The sequence below is a fragment of the Amphiprion ocellaris genome, chromosome 19 (genome assembly GCF_022539595.1).
Source record: "Amphiprion ocellaris isolate individual 3 ecotype Okinawa chromosome 19, ASM2253959v1, whole genome shotgun sequence".
NCBI classification, from domain to species: Eukaryota; Metazoa; Chordata; class Actinopteri; family Pomacentridae; genus Amphiprion; species Amphiprion ocellaris.
Genome location: NC_072784.1, coordinates 2,787,221 through 2,799,320, shown reverse-complemented (window position 1 = coordinate 2,799,320; position 12,100 = coordinate 2,787,221).

The window sequence follows — 12,100 nt, the reverse complement described above, 5'->3', positions numbered from 1 at the left end:
CCTGTAGAATGCAGGTATGTTTGTCATTATTATAAAAAGATGTTGCCTGGTGACCTGTCAGAAACCCATTATACAGAGTCAGCCAAAATAATGTTTACACACATCAGGAAAAGAAAAACTAGCATAAATATTTCAATACCAAATTTATTCAGACATCATGAGATTAATAAAAGTTATCTTTGGCCTCTACAATTACAAGAGGTGCTCAAAGTGGAGGCCACTGGCTTCCAGACATTTCTGTTGTGTTGTAGACGTCACTTGTTGATGCTCCATTCATGAGGGTAGCGCCATCTGTTGGGAAAACATCGTACAACAGGACACAGAGTTATCGTGATTTGATCAAACTTAGAAAGAGGAATCTATATGTACAGAAGTACTTATACAAATGAAATATTTATAAAAGTTTTTCTTTTCCTGATGTGTGTCTACATTATTTTGGCTGACTCTGACTCTGTGAACTTAATGAGAACAAAACTGTGATTTAATTGTTGCTCTGAAAGCTTCTTTAGTGAAAACTGGCTGGTGTTCTGCTTTGAAACAAACTGCTGTTGAGGTCTGTGTTTTTAGGTTTAACCCCACAGTTTCTGAATGAACTGATGGTTGTTCTTTTTTTCCTGATCAATGTGGACGTTATAATTGATGGTAACATTTACTGATCATATAATCAGCATGACAATATAACAGTAGAACATTCTGACCACCTGACTAATACTGTGTTGGTCCCTTTATGATGCTAAAACTGAAGCAGTCTGTCACTGAAGGAGCTCCCAGTGATGTTAGTGTTTCCTGCAGGGGGTGGGAGGTGTCCTCCACGATAGACAACAGCTTTGTCTTCATCCTCCTGTCTCCCACCACCTCCACAGGATCAAGGTTCAGTCCAGGACAGAGCTGGCTTTCTTTACCAGTTTGTTGAGTCTCTTCCTGTCTGCAGCTGTGATGCTGCTGCTCCAGCAGAACACTCCATACATGATGGCTGATGCCACCACAGAATCATAGAAGGTCCTCAGAAGTGCTCCCTGCACCCCGAAGGACCTCAGTTTTCTGAGCAGGTGGAATCTGCTCTGACCTTTCTTATAAAGTGCGTTCATTGTCATTGTACATGAAATTATCTGCAAACCAGCAAATTGCATCAGTCTGATGTATCTAAAAATAAATAAGCAAAGAAAAATGCTTCTAAAGCCAATAATAAACATAATATTTTGAGGAAATATTCTAAAAATGAAAGAAAAGCTCCATTCTCACTCCTCTCAGGATAAACTGTCATTAAAATTGACTTTAAATTTAGCTTCAACACGAGATAAAAACATTTACTTTCATTACTGATGTTGTCAAGTTTTAATAAAGTTCATGCTACTTTTATAAAATGATGAAAGTGAATAAATTGTATTTGTGTGATCTGTGTTTGATTTCTGTCTTTTCTCCTGTCATCCAGATGTTCAGAGGGAGATGATGCCACATCTGGTCCAGCTGATGGAAGGTCTTGAAGTTCTCTGACTGGCCTGGACTGAAGATGGTCATCTCACTGGATTTAAGGTTCAGATGCTCAGTAACAAACTCCACCAATGAGCCAACAGGGAAGCTTTAGGTTTATTAAATGTTGCTATGAAGGTTTCACTGTTTTTCTTTGTGAATGCAATGTGCTCCAACTGAAACTTGAATTAGAACTTAGAAGTAAATCCTTCCATCTGAAAGGATTTAGTTGCATTAATAACCTCATAACATTCTAATTTTTATTCCAGTCTTGGTTGGAAATAGAATCTCTGTATTGATTCAGGTAAAAACTGAACTTCACAGCATGTTGGAGCAAAACAACCAGATGAAAACTGTGATGGTGTTGGATTGTCAGACCGTAATGTTGCAGCTCAAAGCAGCTTTTCTAGCTCAGTTCATTGTGACATTCAGCTGTGAATCAACACAGCAGATGGTGATCCATGCTGTGGAAGTCTCACATCTCCTCATTTAATGGAGCTGCTTTACACTTTTTACACTGTTTATTCACCAACACTTTATTTAATAAAAGTCCCATCTAGTTTTTATGAGGAATGTGATGTTTTAATTTCTCTGTGAATAACTGCAGTCTAATGGAACAGCTGGAGTTGTAACATCTGTCCTGATATTGATCATGAAGTATTGATCAGAATACTTATGGTCAGCAGTCATCCCTGAAGTTTTACATTAAAATCTTTACTTGTGTTGTGAACTTTGGTAAGAAGCAGCGTTTGTGATGCTGAAGCAGTGATCAGTTTTTCTGTTTCTTCTCTGAAGATGCACAATGAGGGACGTCTGCAGTGACTGAGAAAGAGTCTCACCACATCCTGACATGAGGAAAAAGACTTTATTGAAGACTACAATGAGAAAAACTATCAGACAGCAGACGGCTGCATTCAAGGTGAGCTCTGAACATTTGATCTGGAACAGGAATTCAATAACGGCAGCATGAGCTTCATTTCAGTCTGTAGCTGCTGAATTCATGGATGAATCATCTGGCACTAGAGAGGAAGACCATCAAACATCCATGTCAGCTGATGGAGGTCCAAGAGTCTCACCAGACAAACAACTTACAGAGTGAAGACCTCCAATCTGATTGGACGGCCTCCTATTCAGCCACGTGTGAACAAATGCCTCTAAGCTGATTTGTTTTCTAAAATAAATCTAGTTTGAGTCCTAATCAATGCTTGTGTGTTTGCTTCTTTGCACCGCTGTTAACAGTTTAGGCTGTTAGATTGTTCCAGATAAGACAAGTACAAGATTGTTCAGAGCCGTTCTACCAGGAGCCTGACAGGAAGAACTCCAACATCTACTGAATGTTCCTGTGGTTCCCTCAAGGCTACAGGAGGAGTCCTACGAGGACGAGCCGGTCCACCTGATGGCGGCCAGTCGCTGCGGTTCAAAGCCAACACCGACTACATGGACTTCTACTGGACCACATGGAGGCCTTCAAACCGGACCAACAAGTTCAGCGACTCCCCGACTCGTGGGTCTGAGGACGTTGCCGAGCCTCGGTCCAGCCGGCCTCCTGTCTGTGGGTGTTTGAGTGCTGAGAGGTTTGTGGATGCATGTGAACGTTCTGTGTTGAAACAGCAGCTTTGGACTCAGTAACGCTGGGAAAAACCAAGAGCTCCTTTATTTGTGACTTCCACTAAAAAAACTGATGAAAATAAGTTTGCCAGGGTTCTGACTGATAACAGATTATTAAATAATGAAAATAATCCTTTAAATGTTCCTTTAAACAATCCTTTTAGGTCTACATTTCCTTTACACTGACTTCTTGGTACATGTACAAGTATTTTGGGTGGAATATACCATTAAGCCCAGTGTTCAAGGGTTCTTCTGGGAATATACCATTAAACCAACCTTTTAGGTAAATGTTCCAGGATGTTGGGTAACATATACCATCAGATCAACCTTTTAGGTCTACATTGGAAGATTTTAGAGTAGAATATTACTCCAAACCATCCTTTAGGTCTACATTTAAGGTGGAATACTCCTTTACACCAAGATTTTTTGGTCTACATTGGAGGATTTTAGGTGGAATATTCCTTTAAACCAACCTAAATTTCATGTTTTGATCATTATCAAGTGAGAAACCTCAATCCAGACTCCTCATAATGACGTTTGAGATTTATGCTGTTGTTATTTGTTTAGTCCAGACTAAATGACAGAAATCCACAACTGTAATTTTATTTCAGGACTCTGTTATTAAATGTTAAAACAATCCATGTGACTCTAAAAACTCAACAGTTTTACAAACTCTAAGATTAAACTCTCCACAAGGATCCAAAATAAGTTGGACTTCTACATGAGAGCTTTAATTATTCTTCATCTACTTCCTGAAAAGTTTGGTCAATAAAAAAGACAAAAACTAATATTTTCAGCTGAACTAAAGACAGACTTTGATTTTTCTGCTCACATGTTGTGTTGTTGTAAACTTCCTCTTTCAAATAAATATCCTCCTAACCCCCTGGAAACCAGCGTCCTAATGTTTTTGGAGCAACACACCATACTATGACATTTTTACAATGAGGGTTCTACTATGGAACCAGTTTGACATGTTCAGGTGTTCTTTGTGTGAAAACTCAGAGATTTCAGGGATCAGAAGGTGGTTTTCAACTTTCTTTGTTCACTTTCTGCTTCAACTTTAAACTAAATTTCCTTCACTAACCCAGCCCTCTGGACTTCCAGGAAGCTGTGTTCCTATTGGCTGTCCAGGTGGCTGCTTGGTGTTATCAGGAACACCTGAGCAGTTCAGTGTCTTCCTGCTTTATTTAGCTGCAGACAAACATTTCCTCTGTTTCTCTTCACCAGTGACCTGGGTTTGGTTCTGTTGCTTCAGTTTGTTCTTTAGGCGTTGGCTTGCAGCTTCCAGCAGTAAAATCATCTTTAATGTGTTTCTTGGTGTGTTTTGGGGCTTTGTACTGGATAGTTGTCTTGGTAAATGTGGTTCTTTAGCCACAGTTAGCACATGGTGCTAATGTGTGCAGTGATTAGTGGATTTGGTGCAGCTGAGTTGTGTCTTTATCTTGGCTGTAGTGAGTCTTCAGAGGTTTCTGGTCAGACACATTCTGTATTCTTGTTTGAGAACCAGCGTTGGTTGTCCAGAAGGTAAGAGTTCCTGTCCTGATTCTCTGTTCTCAGAGGTTCTCTGGTAGGCTGCAGGAGACTTTAGCGTTTGGATTGTGTTAGTTTGGTTTTTGTATGGTTTCATTTGGACGACTATCTTGAGGCTCCTCCATGTGGTTTAGTGAGGTTTTCTGGAACAGTTCTACAAAGCAACCTGCAGCAGAAGAGACTTTGACAGTTTTTAGGAAGTTCTGGAGAGCAGACTTTAGAGCAGCAGAAACATTTGTCAGCAGTTTGAGCAGGAGAAGGTGAGCTTCAGAGTAGAAATGAGACAGAAACCTTCTTGACCCGTGTGGTGAGATCCTGTACCAAGAGTTTGAGCAGGTTGTGAAGAGTCTGTAGTTCTTTGGTCTGAAAGCACAAGAAGAGTCGACTCATTAAAGGAGAAAACAGGAGATATTGTTGGTTCTTCTGTCGCTCTGCAGTTTCCTTAGACTGAATATCAAGTTTATATTTTAAATGATTTCCCATGTGAGCCCAAGAAGACTTCAATAAACTCCCTCCATCCCATGGACACAACACATTTTATTACCATGCTAAATCTTTTTTTAAAAATATGTTTTTGAGTTTTAATCATAGTTTTAGCATAGTTTTTTCTCTTTGCTTGTTTAGTTTTGTCATCTGTGTGAAAGGGGCTAAACAAATAAAGCTGAATTGATAAACTGAATAATTGACTAACTCATGATTGTGACAACAGAATTATTTTCATTGTGATTTAAGGGTTTGTTTCATTTTTAAGGTTGGGGTTAAAATCTTGACAGAAAAAAAGAATAAAGAAATAAATTACACTAAAAAAAGCAATTAAATCAAAGAAAAAAAGGATTTAATACAATAAAACTTAAGAAAATTAAATATTAAATACAATTAAATTATATTAAACAAACAAAATATTTAATTAGATAATTAAACAAAAGATACAAAACGTAATTATGAAATTAAACAAATTTTTTTAAACAAATATTAAATTTTAAAGATGAAATATTTTGGATAATTAAACATTTAAAAAATACAATTAAACAAGAATATTAAACATTTGAAAAAATACAAAACATTTAATTAGATTATTAAACCTTTAAAAAGACAAAACATTTAATTAAAAAATTAAACGTTTAATTAGAAAATTAAAACTTAAAGACAATTAAACTTTAAATAGGAATTAAACAGAAAATACAATGAAGCATTTAAAAAGAAAATTAAACATTAAAAGGTGGTAAAACATTTAAAAAGAAAAACCTTAAAGATTTAATCGAAAAATTAAACATTGGGAAAGAAAAAAAATTTTCAAACAAGCCGATAAAACATTTGAAAAAAACATTTAAACATTAAAAAGACAAAACATTGCAAAATCAAATCAGACATCAGAAAAGAATAAAAGGTCAGAAAAGAGCAAAACTAAACATTTAAGAAGAATCAAACTAAAGACAAAACATTTGAAAAGACACCAGTTAGACTTTAGAAGTTCAAATTAAACAGAAGAGACAAAAAAACGATCAAAAAGAGCAAACACAGATAAAGTTCTTAAAGTGTTTTCTAGTCTGAAATGAAAACATCAAGTTGTTTCTTCAAACATTTCCTCTTTCTATGTTCTTGGTTTGATTGTCAACAGATTTACTAAGAACTAATTTAAGAAAACTGCTTTCCACATAAAGTCTACTAGTAGTTGAAGGCATCGATCAAACTAATGTTACCTTCTGATCTCCACAAACTTTACTGTTCAGTGAAGAGAATCAAAGTTTGTTGAGGATTTCTAAAAAACCCACAGGTGAAGGTCTGAGAAGAACTCAGATGGATGGTCTAAATGTGAAATCAAGACTCATGGTCACAAGTTTTAAGGCTTCTGTTAACCAGAAAGTTCAAACTAACAGAGAAGTACTGAGAAACTTGTAAGATTTCAGTCCTTGGACTGTCTGAAGGTTCAAACTAACAGAGAACTACTCAGGAACTTAGAGGATTTCAGTCCTTGGACTGTCTGAAGGTTCAATCTAACAGAGAACTACTGTGGGACTTAGAAAATTTCAGCCCTCAGACTGTCTGAAGGTTCAAACTAACAGTGAATTACTCAGGAACTTCAAGATTTCAGTCCTTGGACTGTCTGAAGGTTCAATCCAACAGAGAACTACTGTGGGACTGAGAAAATTTCAGCCCTCAGACTGTGTGAAAGCTCAGGTCCTGAGGACTCGGGAGGTGTGGAGGCTTTGGAAAGTCTTGGAACTGAGGGTTCCACCCTCCAGCACAAAGGCTGAAGCCCAACCTCCTGAGAAAAACGGTCGAGTCGAGACTTGAGTTAAAAAAAAACTCGAAAATGACAAAAAATAGATGATAAATGCGCAAAAAAAAGAAGAATTAGTATCTGAGCGAGTAGCTCAGGGGAAAAGAAGATGGACTACCAAGCGGAAGGTCGCAGGTTCGAGACCCACCACCGGCAATTTTCTTTCTTTGTCTTTGTCAGGATTTTGATGAAAATTTAAGAAGTGTCTGGTCTTGAACCAGCGACCTGCAGCTCCATAGGCAAATCCTTAACTCACTGAGCTACAGATCAGACAAAAAGAAATAAATTCGTCGTCCCTTTGACATCGTAGTTCGTGAAGTGACCACATGGGTGGAGCCAAGGCGGAGTCTGGGTGGAGTCAGGGCGGAGAGTAGGCGGGGAGGTGGGTGGTGGCCTCCCCCCTCTACTCCCCCACCTCCCCCCACCACCCACCACACCTTCCCCCGCCCGACGAGTTCTTCGAGTCTCCACGAGTTCTTCGAGTCTCGACAGGTTTTCCCGAGTTTCTGGAGTTTCCACCAGGTCAGAGGCAGAACAAGTTGTCATGAAGAGGTGTTCAAGTCGGCCAGGATGGACTGACTTTTTACAGCGACTAAAAGGAAGACCACTAGAAGAGCAGGTCTTTAACCACCATCCATAAAATCCATGGAGTCATTCCTGACAAATGAAAGAAGGTCAACTTTTATCAACCTCCATCCACATGTTCAACTTGATATCTTTACTTGGAGATTTTTAGCACCACAAACCTTTAGTGTCACACTTTATTATCATTTATTAGGACTTTAATGGAATCCACCAACAGATTTAGTTTTTGTTGACAAACTTTATTCTTGTCATCGTGGGACTGCAGTATTTAAAACTGTTCCTTCTATTTGACCTCATGTTTATTAGTTTTAGTTATTTTAATTGTCCATTAGTCTCTTAAAAACCAAGTAATAAATTGGATTAGTGAAGAGGTTTAAATTTCTTACTTTGTCATATTTTAAATATGACAAAAAAAATCTAAAAATAAAGCGTCTTGAGACAATTTGACCTGTAATTGGTGTTATATAAATACAATTGAATTCAAATTGTATGTATCTTGTAATGGAGTAATTCAGCCATATATGTTGGAAAACACATTTTCTTTGTCCATTAATCTGTTGATTGTTTTCTCCACTAATTCATTTCTTGTTTTGGTTTATAAAATATCAAACCCAAATATATTCAGTTTACTGTCATAAAAACCAAAAAGATTTACATTCATGATGCAGGAATCAGACAGTTTTTCACTTTTTATCTTAGTTTAGTCAGAAAGATAGTTGATAATGTGTGAATTGTTGCAGCTTGTGAGCCATAAAAGGTTTTAATCTTTGGGGCCGAGTGTCAGAAAACATTTAGAAACCAACATCAACAAAACACTCAAAGATTTGAACATCATTAAAGGGAAATCCAACTTTTGCATGACAATGTCTAATTAAAGGACATTTATTTCCAATGTAAATGTGTGATATTCATCCTCTGGAGCTTTCTCTTCACATCGTCTTCCACCTGGACTGGTTTGGTTGGGAGCATGTGCAACAAACATTTGAAAAACTGCACTTTACCATCAATGAATGACACTGAAGTTTAATCTCTACATAAATGATACTGAGTCTGGATGTGCTGCTCTGTCATTAACTCCTAAGTTTAGGGAAAGTTCAAACAAAAGAGGACAGTTCAGATCAGACTTGAGAATGAGCTTATTCTGAACAAACATCTCAGACTTTCTGAGCTTCAGCACCTCTAGCAAGATATTTTAACAACAAGCAACTCAAGAGATCCAGAAGTTGGAGAGAGTTAGCTTTAGCTGAGCCAAAGAACATGTGGGACGCTAACCTAGCAAACATTTCAGACTTTTCTCTGTGAATTCTGAGAAATAATTTACTATTTAATGACAGAGCTGCACATCTTAACTCAGTCTCATTAAAACAGACTCTAATTCAGTGTCATCCATCCATATTAAAGTGCAGTTACCCAAAATGTTTGTTGCATGAGCTCCAACAAAACCTGTCCAGGTAGAAGGCCACTTTGACAAACAGGAAGTGGAAGATTCCAAGTAGATTTATAGAAGGGGGAACCGGACTGTACTAAGTGTGGTCGAGTATAGAGGGGTGTTTTGTGGGTTTTTAAGGCTGATAATGATTATTAGTGAGACATTTGGAGTAGATATTCATTTGCAGTAAATGAAAGTATTTAAAATCTTGGAGTTAAACTTAGAAGAACACAAACTAACAGAAAACTTTGTTGATATATTTGTTTTGTTTACAGATGTTAAGTTAAAGGAGTTTTATTCGTGACGTATAACCAATCAAATCACTCCAGAAGACAGAGCGACCACAGGTAGATAAAGGTTCAGAGCCAAAGTAGCACCATTTTTAAATGTATTTATTACCGTAAATCGGTAAAAAATAAAATACTGATAATCAGTAAATCAGTCAGCCCACAATTACTACAATTCTACAACGTATGTCTCTTTGCTTTGACTTGTTATTTGTACAATATACGATGTATATGATGGTGTTTTTTCATACCAAAGGCTATACTATGATGTTTTCTAAGAGACATACGATGCTACTCTGGTTGTTCTGGCTCTGGGTTGCTGCACTCCTCCTCTGTTGTTTTCTGGATTGTACTCAGCTGCATGCCTTCGTCCACCAGGCCTCCGTTGACTCGTCCCGCCTGCCGTCTCTGGAGCTGAAGCTGGACTGGAACAGACCAAAGTACAGTCCAATCACGATGCCAGCTGCCTCTCAAAAGGCTCCTTCATCTGGCAGGTGGCAGCACTTCTTCTGAGGGGAAGCTGAGCTGGCCCAGCAGAACTTTGGAGATGTGTTCCAGTGGTTGGTGGATGTGTGGGGAGATAGAGAGGGACCTTTGAATTGTTCACAAAGGAAAACAGGGAAGCCATTGGTAGCTTTAGTTTAGGGTGCTACTGCAGTGTGTTTTTGGGTTTTAAGAGGTGAACAGGAAGAGTTTTTTTTCGTATTGATTATCTTTTACTTTGTTCCTGGTTGGAATGTCCATCAATGTCAACATGAAGTTCACTTTTAGTTCTGTTTATTTATTTTTATTTTACTAACACACATTTGTTTTTAACCCCCTCACATGTTGTGTTGTTGTAAACTTACTCTTTCAAATAAATTATCGTCTAACCCTCTGGAAACCAGCGTTTGGACTGTTCTTGTGTTGCTCCTCACCGACTTCAGACAGCCAGGACAAAACAATGTTTTGTGGACTGAAGGCTAAACTATGACGTTTTTAGAGCGACATGCTATACTATAGGCTTTTTTAATTGACATATTACTATGACTTTTTTTGTTTTAGTTTTTTTTTTTTTTTTTTTTTTAGCAACATATAAGAATTTGAACAGTTTTAAAAATTACTATACTTTTACTTGTGCAATGAAATATTCTATGGCATTTTTTAGATGACATATTATACTTTGATGTTTTCTTGAATTACATACTATTTTGACAATATACTGCACTATGACATTTTTTGAACCACATATCATACATGACAATTTTAGGCAACATCCTATCATTTTGCACTTTTTCAACCACATAATAATCTATGGGGGTTTTTTGCCGACATGCTATACTATGAACTACAGGCCATACTATGTTATTCTTGAAAAGTCTACTATACTTTGACATTTTCTGAACTACATCCTATACTATGGCGTTATACACAGAGTGCTTTGGTTACATGTTGATTTATAATCTAGATTTTTTTTCTGTTTTGTTTTTTGACGGGATTACCACAGACCTGACTGTGAACACCGTTGACACCCACCTGAGGGAGACGCTGCCTAAGATCTCAAGGCTGCTTGGTCGTGGTCTTTCTGGTCCTGCTCCAGAACACCTTCATCAACTATGTCTTCTTTTGAAGAGGCCCTCAGATGCTGCAATCTCTGACCTTCAGGAGGAACTGCTACTTTCACTCTGTAACGAGACGGCGGTTATTTTAAAGACCCAGCTCCTGGTGGCTTTGAGTGAAAATTTAACATCCATCAAAACGAAACTACAGACAGTTAAATCTGAGCTGACGGTCAGTTTTTCAAACATCAAGTCCGACCCGGCTGCCCTAAAGCACGCTGTGGGTGAAACAGAAACTTCACTCTCCACATCACCGACGACATCGTCACACTCCAAAGCAGAGCACCTGTCTGCTGAACTTTTAAAAGTGGACTATAAATGTGAAGAATGTGAGCAGCGGAACAGATGTGATCAGAAAGAAGTCATTTTCTTTTTTCTTTTCTTTCTGGTTGACTTGATGCTGTCAGATGCAGATGTTGGAGCTGATTCTGATCTTTCAGGATAAAAAGCTGCTTTTCTTTCACAGACTTTTCAGGAAATTATTCTCTCAGGTTTTCTCTGCTATTTATATTTTTATTATCTGTGATTATTTCATTATTGTAAAATAAAGTTTGAGGCATAAAGACTCATTAGTTTATTCCTGAAATCTTTGACGTAGCAGAACTAACCTTCCATTCTCCTTCCTGTACTTGTGATACTAGAACTAAACGTCTTTTCTCCTTCATCACTGTGAGGAAGAGCAGCACTGATGTCCTCCTCATCCTTCCAGTAACAACAATACTGCTGCAGATTCAGCTCCTCTCTTCAGAATACAACTTGTCTTGTGACTGTTCAGTTTTTACATTTCACTGTCAGCAACACATTTTATATTTCATCCATTTATTTCATGTGTTTACACATCTCTAGAGTTCACAATAGTTAAACAATGTAGTTTTAAATGTGCAGTAAAGGAAATAATGAAGCTCTTGACCTGAATGTGTTGATGTTTTAATGCTGCATATCTGCTATAAATAACATGGACTTTTTAGATTGTATTTCTGCTCCAACAGCAGAGATGAAGTTAAAGGTGATAAATGGAACTCCTGAATACTAAGAAGAGAGAATAATAAACTGCTGAGAGTTGGTCGGTCCTTCTATAAGTGAAAGTTAAACAGGAAGTGGCTCACTGAGGATGTCGTCCATTCAGTCTCCTTCTTCACAACCAGATGAGGTTTTCCTTCTGCTGGCTTCACTCAGAAGATCCTCACAGTGAACATGAGACACCTGAGATGAAGACAGACATCACAGTATCAGCATCAACAGCAGAGGTTCATTTTAAAGTATCTGTGGACAGATTTCCTATTTCATATAGTTTTCCAAGCACTGAAAGACA